Source organism: Lepisosteus platostomus, chromosome 5 (genome assembly GCF_059453375.1).
Source record: "Lepisosteus platostomus isolate fLepPlt1 chromosome 5, fLepPlt1.hap1, whole genome shotgun sequence".
Lineage (NCBI taxonomy): Eukaryota > Metazoa > Chordata > Actinopteri > Semionotiformes > Lepisosteidae > Lepisosteus > Lepisosteus platostomus.
In genome coordinates, this window is record NC_142615.1 from 21,603,298 (window position 1) to 21,613,784 (window position 10,487).

The 10,487-nt window shown below is 37.1% G+C and overlaps 2 non-coding genes across 2 annotated transcripts; both read right to left on the reverse strand.

The window, feature by feature from the left end:
• Positions 1 to 631: 631 nt before the first annotated feature.
• On the reverse strand, positions 632 to 705 carry trnan-auu (transfer RNA asparagine (anticodon AUU)). Its single transcript has one exon. It is a non-coding gene; the product is annotated as a tRNA-Asn (tRNA).
• A 1,552-nt stretch (positions 706 to 2,257) lies between these two features.
• On the reverse strand, positions 2,258 to 2,329 carry trnaw-cca (transfer RNA tryptophan (anticodon CCA)). The gene has a single exon. It is a non-coding gene; the product is annotated as a tRNA-Trp (tRNA).
• Between the last annotated feature and the right edge of the window lie 8,158 nt (positions 2,330 to 10,487).

Here is a 10,487-nt window from a genome sequence, read left to right on the forward strand (position 1 = left end):
GAAAAGAAAGGAAACATAACGTTTACTGCAGTTTAAAGACGTTAGGAAGTTTTACGGCTAACAGCTCCACATCAACTTCCTTTTATAACTAACATCATCAGATCCCTCAACTCCCAACTCTTCCAATTTCTCACTTCAGAGAAGGATAAAAAACATCCTCTACAGAGAAAAAACATCAACACCCCTACCACCTCCACCAATCCTAACCTTGTTTTTACTATACCCTCTGACCTTTCCCTTTCACCCCTTTGCATCCTCAGCTAACTTATTTTAAAATTACAATAGACTGTATAGTATTTATGTTTAAAATTAAGGTAAATATGTCAAAATATCAAAATCCAACTGCACAGTGCTATCGTAACAATGCTTGTCAAGTTCTCAAACAAACCTGCATTGTATTTTTAAAATATTTCAGCAGAGGATTCAACTGGAGTATAAATGAAGATTCGACGATAATTTCTTTTGAGTGAATATGGTTTTCTGGGGAGTTGCAATGTTGGGCATTATTGGACATTTCCCGGTGACCCTGACACGTGTTAAACACTCGCATTTCCTGCATATATTAAAATGGTTATGGTTTCACTGAGAAATCCAATTGACTTAAGACAACGTTTACATTGCAGAAGAAACCCATCCCTGGATGGACTCGAACCACCAACCTTTCAGTTAATAGCCAAATGCGCTAACCGATTGCGCCACAGAGAATCTCGAATCACAAGTTTTCGGTTAAAAAAAAATCTCTTACCGTTTATTTTGCCAGCCAGTAATATTTCTTCTGCACTGATAACCAAGAATTGAATTTCATTTTTCGCAAGCTGTGTGAATTTCATCAAAAACAAGTTTTCCAGAAAGGAAATGAACACATGCATTTAACGAAATCAAGCCCTTTGTGATTGCCCGAAATTATACGTTCTGTACTACAAGATAGGAAGAAATACACGGCTGGGATTTGAACCGCGGTTTTTTTGTTCAATAAAGAGGCACTTTAACCAACTAAGCTACGGTAACAGGACTTCCATCACCTTTTACAGCCACTTGGACACACCGCTCTGAGACATCTGCGTTCAGGAAGCGCTGAACCTGCGCTAAGAGCAAATTGCCTCTTTTACATACAGTAGCAGCCCCGACACTGAGAAACGAAGAGAACTGGCTTGTATCTGGCATTTTCATGTCCAATGCGTTTGACATCTCCCAAGGGCGACAGAGTTCTTTTGCGACACTATTTCTTCTTCTTTTTTATTTCTGTACGCTTTGATAAAAAACGAGAAATCGTGCAAGGGAAAAATGTATTTTTTTTTTCATAGAGAAAACGTGCACCAGGAAATGTTGTGTTGAGAAGAAATGATTTAACATGATACGTGACCTAATTAATCGGAACAATTGCTCAACCAGCAAGGTCTGGCGAGGTTGCAGAGTCTGGTGGATGTGATAATTATACGGTGTTGTGGAAGAAAACAGTCTTTCTTTGACTTCTCAGTCAATCGGAATTTCAGTGCGAAACATAAACCCCTTGTCTGATTTAAAGAGATTATATTTTAAAACTCATAAAAAATCAGAAAACACATGTTTCTCACTTTGAAATTTTAGACGGAGCGGTGCATTACTAGTAGCGGCGCTGAGCACACTATGGGGAAATTCAAGTCATGTGAAATGCCAGCGGTTTAATAAACAACGCGTCTGATTTCGGATCATAAGATTGTAGGTTCGACTTCTACCTGGCTCGTGTAAGTTTTATTCAAGCTCCTCAGTAATAGATGTATATTATGTAATGAACCGCACCTGAAAGCAAACGTTGGGTCTGTTTCCTTTGTTTTCCAGCATGAAATAGCAAATCGTTACAAAAAGCACCTGCTAATGTCCAATAGCGGTTTTTTTTTTCAAATTACATTTTCAGGCTTCAGACACTTTTTAATAAAACAAAAGTGTCCGACACTCATTAACTTTCAGGTTTGCTTGAACCTGTATTAAAAAAAAGGTATCTGAAACTTCCGTGATTCCATTATCTGATGTAGCTGTCTCTAAAGTTGGACGTGATGTTAAGCAGATGTGAACTGTGCCTTTTCTCTTTAAAAAAAAAACAAAGTTCTTTTTTTCCTCTTCACTCCAATGCTGGAGACTGTAAGCCTGTGTGAGCTCCACACTGCGTGTCCTGTACTGCTCTATTTTGTTTAGGTTATCTATGTGGTGTACAGATAGAACTCAACTGCATGGTGTGAATTCCGTGTTCAGGACCAGCAGAACCTGAAAAAGTAACAGCTGACCTCGACGTGATTTGAACACGCAGCCTTCTGATCTGGAGTCAGACGCGCTACCGTTGCGCCACGAAGTCACGGCTGTCCGTACCTTTGAATTCCCCAAAGGAGACAAATCAGCTTCACAAAAAAAAAATCTCCTGTGAAGAGCGCAGCTCTTCCGAAGAGAGTCTCTTCTTCCCAGACCACATTTTATTCTTCCTGTGCAGGTGTTGTTCTCAATTACAGTTCCAGGAACACTGATTGTTTTTTCTATTTTTTTAAATTAAGTACCCCAAGGTGCAACGGTAGCACGTCTGACTCTAAATCCCCAAGTTCATTTTCAAAGTATATCGGAGTCAACTGATACTGATCAGGTTCTGCTGCTACTGAACCCGCAGTCTTCACCTTAAAGTTCAATTCCCCAAGCCTTTTGACCGTATATGTCCATCCCTTCTCGTCAAAACTCGTATTTTCACAGGGTACCCTTCAGAAATCGCAGTATAGAATGAAAAAACTCCAGTAGATCTCGGCCGCTGTTGGTGATTTTCCTTTTAAAATAAATGAATCTCTGGAAATTTTTCGGAGTGTATCAATTTACTGAGACCGAGAAGTGTTAAGCTGTACATGCGTCTTTATGGTTTGGTTGTTAACCAAAAGGGTGGTGGTTTGAGCCCTTCCAGGGACGATATGAGCCTTTTAATGTACACACCCTCCTCACTTCATTTCTCCACGTCCGGTCTTGTACCGCTAACAAATACAGAGCCCGTAGGAGGCAGTATGCTCGCATATATAGCTCTCTGTGTATATAATGAAGAAGCAGAGGTTAGTTTCTCATCTGCGCGTTACAGAGCCTTACGCAACTCGTAGTGTACCAACAGCTGGGGTTTGAGCCCTGCACGGGCTATTAGTTGAAAGGCCATTGTAAATGACGTATAAGAAATTTATAGATAGATACTTTATTGATCCCGTGAGGGAAATTAATAAAGCTTATCCAGCTGGCTTTTATGTTTCACACTAAATTGCGATCTTGAAACCAAAATGAAATTGACATTTGTACTGTATGTTTTTTTTTTAATTACAAAGCAAACAGAGTATTCCCTTAATTCAAAGATCAGATATTGTCCAAAACAAGACAATCAGACGTGGGCTGACTTTGGAACAGGAGCCTCTGCTTCGTCGTTTATTGAGCTTTTGATCAATGTCTGAGTGAAAAAGATTCGCTATTTTAACTCTTTGATTAAAGTTCACAAAAAGCACCTTCCTTCGAGCCGGAATCGAACAGCGACCTAAGGATTCCCTACTGTCTCCACTACAGTCCACCGCTCTACCAACTGAGCTATCGAAGGCATGTCTAGCAATACTTCCTGGCACATACTGCCCAATGTAGTGAAATGTTCCGGGTGATTTAAATCCCAGTTCGACATCAAGTTTCCAACTCGTTTCCTTAGTCTTGTTTACCTTGAATTTAGGCCACGAACCAGGATTCTACTATATAAACTTCCGGGGATATTACAAAATGTTTGATGGGGCATCAATCATTCCAGGCGGAAATTGACTCCTTTTTGTTTCTCGAGGGATCATATTAAACATTTCATTAGTATCGAGAGGAGGATCACCATGAAACACAAAACAAACAGTTTCATTCTGTCTTTTTTAGAAAGTAGCGTTTGTGCTACATTAATTATATTTTCGTGGAAATATAGAAGTTGTAAATGTTTAAATTTATATTTGAATCGAAATGTGGTTTTGAGTTAAATATTAGCGGGATCATGTGATTAGTTTGTTTGTCATTACTATATATACTGCCATGTTACTAGAATTTGTAACTGAAGTTTACTAGTTGTGTTTTTATGATGATTAGCCATTTGTTGATTACAATATTGTATATAATGTATAATTTGAACTACATATTTTTCAGGTGTGAATAATTGTATATTTTAAGAATAAATTTCTAAAACAAATCATTGGCTTTATTTACTAGTTTCTACACCTATAAAATATGTATTTGATGTATAATAGACCTTTAACTATATATGTATATTAGTCGTCTAAATTTATCCGTATAATAGAACTCCAACCATTTATGTATAATAAACATATAATCATAGATGTCTAATTGACGTATAACGATATACATATATTAGAATTTCATTCTAGACCAGTTACGGATCACATTTATACGTCTAAAGTATGCGTTTAATAGTCGTACAGATGCAGCCATTCAAAGTGCGCGGTAAAGACACCGCAGTACAGATACCGCAGGTAAGATGACACGCGATACCGCGGTGCGTGATTGGTTGACCGACAGGGGCACTCGTGGTCCGTTGGTCTGTCGTAGAAAGACTTACTGTACTGTAAACGTCTTTACTGTGCCCGTTGTAGATATTGAATTTTACCACTGAAGGGAAATCTTAGTAGCTGAGCATAAAAAGAATAGGAGCATACTGTAACGCGTGTGAAGGCCATAAACGATATTAATTTTGGAACGTAAACATACAGTATATGGCTGGTCTTGGTACTTTAAAGAAAAAAATACGCACCAGTATTCCATTTCTCCCTAAACATTGTAAGCTTCGAAGTCTTTAACTAACGTGATACCGGAGTCAACAAGCATACTTTTAGAATTTGATTAAAAGGGAATATAATATGGAATCGCGTATCTCAATAATTTAATAACGGTATGATTATATCCGTGTACTGCGGCAGAGCTATGTAGGGCTGTTTCGCCTGCCTGATCATGTGAGCTCCCTTGTAGCCTAGTGGTCTAGGTGCGTGACCACCAGCTGGTAGGTTGGGTGTTCGAATCCAGCTGGTACTGGACTTTTCATTTTTATTTATTTATTTTTTAATCGCGTAACATAAACATATTACCGTATGCAAACTGTACTGTATACAGTATGTATATGTATATTTAATGTCTTAACTGTGCCCGTTTAATTGAATTTAAAAAACATATTTAACACGAACATTAAGCTGCTTACATCTTCCGCCTGAGAACAGTCACCCGTTGCTACCCAACGCAGAATGGTGATTGGCTGACACCATCTGACACCCCTCTGATTGGAGAAAAAAGACGTGCTGGTGTGCTATACCAGGAAGAGGATTCTTTCCATTCAAAACGTGTATTTTAAAAGTTTAAGAAGTAAAAACCTTACAGCGTACACAGATTTCTAAACTGATCAGGATCGTTATCTTTGTCTCATGCATAATAATGTTCACCGCTCTGTCCAGCAAATTAATAATAAACTTTATTTTATATAGCTTTTTAAACGAATAAGTAATTAGATTGCTCATAAACCTAATCACTTGCTTTTTCTTTTTATTTAGGCTCAGATTTCAACTATAGATCGTATTATTAATAACCATAATAACAACCAACCAACAAAAACAACCATATAAACATAATACCAACCAAAAACATAGATAACAACCACAATACAAAATCAAATAATCAAACCATTTTACACTCGCAAAGTCATCCAATTATCATAATCCCGCCCCTTATGCAAAACCAAACCTTCCTCCCATCCCAGTTTATCCTGTTTATCATAAACAAAATCCACCTCAATTTTCAACATAAAGCATTACACAAAATCAATACCTCAACACTCCATACTCAACAACGATAATTCACAAACAGCCAGAACATGTAACTACACATTCCCAAACAGACCTACTTTCCATAGCCCCGCCCCTTATGCAAAACCAACATCCCTCCCCTGTTCTCTCTCTCCCCTGGCGGTTGTAATTGTTTTTATTTTCAAATAAATTTTAGCAAAGTCATGTATTTTAAAAATCTTAAGATTTTTCTATTTATGTCTTTATTTAGTGGTTTCATTAGTGACAAAGGCTAAACTTTCTTGGAAAAATGTCTTTTATGTAAACCATGTTTGCTATTAATTCATTCAGGGCTAAAATATGTTCATTGTCTTCTAATGAAAGAAGGGTTCCTTTCGCCGTAGTCGAGAGCCTAGCCTTTAACTAGTAAGTACTGTATTTACTGGGTTTTTGAGGGGGGGGGGGTGTCTTTCGCTGGAAATCTCGCCTCCTACTTTGAAAATACCCGTGAAACCGGTTCAATTCGTCACAGCCAGCACTCCTGCAGAGAGTTGGGTTGTACTTGCAGTGTATACAGTACACGCGTTATGCTCTTCGTTAATGTCTGTGAAGTTTTATTTAATCTCTGAGCCATACTGATTCTTCTGGAAGCACACCAGTATTCCACTTTCTCCCTAAACATTTTTAGGATCAGAGTCTTACATGTGGTTATTTCGAAAACGTTTGTACGTGCTCCTTCTTACCATGTTACTGTTTACCGTTACTGACCATATTAAGTTTAAGTGCCTGTGGGCACTTTTACTGTCCGTGGGGGGTGGACTGTCTTTCATTAGAAGGTTAGTCTGTTCTACTTTGAGAATGTAGGGGGGGGGGGGTGGGAAGTGCCCGCGGTCATTTAATTAGTATTAAAATCTTAGTTATCTTTCTAGTTCACAGGTTTGCATGCATAATTTAATTTTGAAAGCCACTGAGACATCAGGTACTACTGTTGTATTTATGAAAAAGAAACAAAACAAAAAACATACTAACAACTGTGCCATCCTACTCCTTAGTTAATACATTTTATTATTCATAAACAGTTAACATTGTTAGCAAAATATTTTGAATTATATTTAACCCTATTTTTTCTTTAGTTTTGTATTTAACTTATTATATGATAGTCAGACTTAATGTATATTAATTTATATTTGAACAATGAAAATATATTTTTACAAGATTTTACATTAAGCACTTAAAATGAATATGGTTAATAATAGTAAACTGTAACATGCTGTAACAAGATCGGTTAAACTTCGAAGAAAATCCTTTCAGAGAAAATGTTTCAGGTGTGAAGAACAAACCTGTTCCCACACACCCTGCCCCCACTACCATTAGAATATACACAAACATTTTAGCATTTCATTCAGAAGACCCTCACACCTGAAGAGTGCTGGCTGTGACGAATTAAACCGGTTTTACAGGTTTCAATCACAGATTGGGACTCAGTAAAGTAACACACAGCGCCAGTGGATTTGATAATACTGTACCTAACCAAAATCCGCAATATGGAAACAGAACCTGTGTAATTGTTGATAGATGATGTACTCGTAACATTTTTTCAAGACGAACTACAACATTTAAAAAATGACTTGTATGTACTTGATATCTCTAATCAATCCACGGGTCCCAGCACAAAACGAAAGTAAAACGCATACCGTTTCGCGCTTCTTATTAGTTGCTCAAAAGTAATTTGACCGTATGAAATGCATAATATAAACCTAGAAACATATACGTGAGCAGTACTTAAGCACTGTAGTATCGGTGTTAAGACATACCTCTCAAATACTGTAAATCAAGTTAAAAATATCTCAAGAACGATTCTGGTCGTAATGAAACCATGTTTCGTGTATGTTTTCTTTTTCATCTTGAAATAACTCATTTCTAAATACCTTTTTCACTGTTAACATCTTGTAGCAACTTTGCGACAAAATATACACTCTGACAGTTCATCCTGCTACCAACATTAAATAAAACAAATCTTAAGATTTCTATATTTATGTCTTTATTTAGTGGTTTCATTCGAAGCTTACAATGTTTAGGGAGAAATGGAATACTGGTGCGTATTTTTTTCTTTAAAGTACCGAGACCAGCCATATACTGTATGTTTATGTTAAGATTTCCCTTCAGTGGTAAAATTAGATATGAATATTCAATACTTAAACGGGCACAGTTAAGATTGTATACAGTACAGTTTGCATACGGTAATATGTTTATGTTACGCGATTAAAAAATAAATAAATAAAACTGGAAGGTCCAGCACCACCATTATGTTTATATGGTTGTTTTTGTTGGTTGGTTGTTATTATGGTTATTAATAATACGATCTATAGTTGAAATCTGAGCCTAAATAAAAAGAAAAAGCAAGTGATTAGGTTTATGAGCAATCTAATTTCTTATTCGTTTAAAACGCTATATAAAATAAAGTTTATTATTAATTTGCTGGACAGAGCGGTGAACATTATTATGCATAAGACAAAGATAACGATCCTGATCAGTTTAGAAATCTGTGTACGCTGTAAGGTTTTTACTTCTTAAACTTTTAAAATACACGTTTTGAATGGAAAGAAATCCTCTTCCTGGTATAGCACACCAGCACGTCTTTTTTCTCCAATCAGAGGGGTGTCAGATGGTGTCAGCCAATCACCATTCTGCGTTGGGTAGCAACGGGTGACTGTTCTCAGGCGGAAGATGTAAGCAGCTTAATGTTCGTGTTAAATATGTTTTTTAAATTCAATTAAACGGGCACAGTTAAGACATTAAATATACATATACATACTGTATACAGTACAGTTTGCATACGGTAATATGTTTATGTTACGCGATTAAAAAATAAATAAATAAAAATGAAAATGAAAAGTCCAGTACCAGCTGGATTCGAACACCCAACCTACCAGCTGGTGGTCACGCACCTAGACCAGTAGGCTACAAGGGAGCTCACATGATCAGGCAGGCGAAACAGCCCTACATAGCTCTGCCGCAGTACACGGATATAATCATACCGTTATTAAATTATTGAGATATGCGATTCCATATTATATTCCCTTTTAATCAAATTCTAAAAGTATGCTTGTTGACTCCGGTTTCACGTTAGTTAAAGACTTCGAAGCTTACAATGTTTAGGGAGAAATGGAATACCGGTGTGTATTTTTCCTTGTGATATTTTAAGCTCTAGTTGAATGATAGGTGTCGCATTTTAAATCATTTTCGTAGCTAGAAATTATGAAACGCCCTGTTAAAAGCAAGGAAGTTTTTATGCCCCGTTGAAGTAAAACAAAATGCCTGACAAAGTATGGCTTGGACAGATTCCAAGTGCTTGTACAAATGTGCTAAAGAAATTATACTTTGAGTATACAGCTTGTCCAAAGTCATCCATTATTAATACTATTAGTAATATCTTCAGTAAAGGCTTTGATGCATAAATATTTCTGATAAAGGTAGGTTGTGTACTTCTGTCCAACTGAGCAATCTTGCTTTCATAATATATACCAACATTTTAATGACTGATGATTAACATGCTGTAATACACAGTTCCAAATTAAAGGCTCAAATGCTGTACATGAGAGGTTAAGCTCCCCCTGGCGGTTTTACAAGGCGACGCCGGATAGTTAGTCACGTGACACACGTGACACACGTGATACCGCGTGATACTGCGTGATACTGTGACACGCCCACCGGGGTATGCCGCGAAATACCTCACCCATTTTGAATGGCTGCATCTGTATATTCTACATCTTTTGTCCACTGGGATGTGCCGATTTTAATTTAACAAAGCTAGATACACATTTTCTAATGCAGCCTTCATTACAAGACAGTTTGTTTCTCAAATGCTTACATCATTTTTCTTTCACGCTAGGACGCGAGTGTGTACATGGGCTTGGTTTTCGTTTCACTGATTCTCATTGAAGATTTGGGAATTAACGACGAAAGATTCAGTTTGGCAGAAGGTTTGGTTCACAACGATCTTGAAGACACGCCCATGTAGAGCAGCGGGTGATGATTTGTACTATAAAAGACCAAGTGCTCAAAGTGACGTCTGCATTTACCGTTTAGACTTTTCCATCTCGGGCACACTTTTAGAAAGCAAAGATAGAGTAGTTGTGTTGAATCACACTAAGACATCTGTTAGCAGAGTGGTGCAGCGGAACCGTGCTGGGCCCTTAATCCAGAAATTGACTGATTGAAACCATCCTTAGCTATGTACATTTTATGCACGATTGATAAGCACACCATCAGTTTAATGAAGTTCATTAAAACTGATTTTTCTCTCGTGTGTGTGCAAGCTTCACACTTACAGTACTCTTTAATCTTTACCAATAGCAGATGCCCAAATGTATCTTTGGTTGTTCTGAGATCCTTGATAGTTTCCTCAAATCCTTCAAATGAACATCCATATCAAAGCAATTATGTTTAATTTTATTACAATTAAGGTACATATACAAAATATCAACACACATTTGTATAATGCTCATTTAATAATGATTGTCAAGGATTGTCAAGTTCTCCAACAAATCTGTGTTCTAATTTTAAAATATTTTTGCTAAGGATACAACGGGTGTATAAATGAATTCTCCTGACAGCCAGTTGAAGATAAAATTCCACACGTGAAAATGGTTTTCTTGGACATTGACAGGTACTTAATTGTTTACTTGTAGTTCC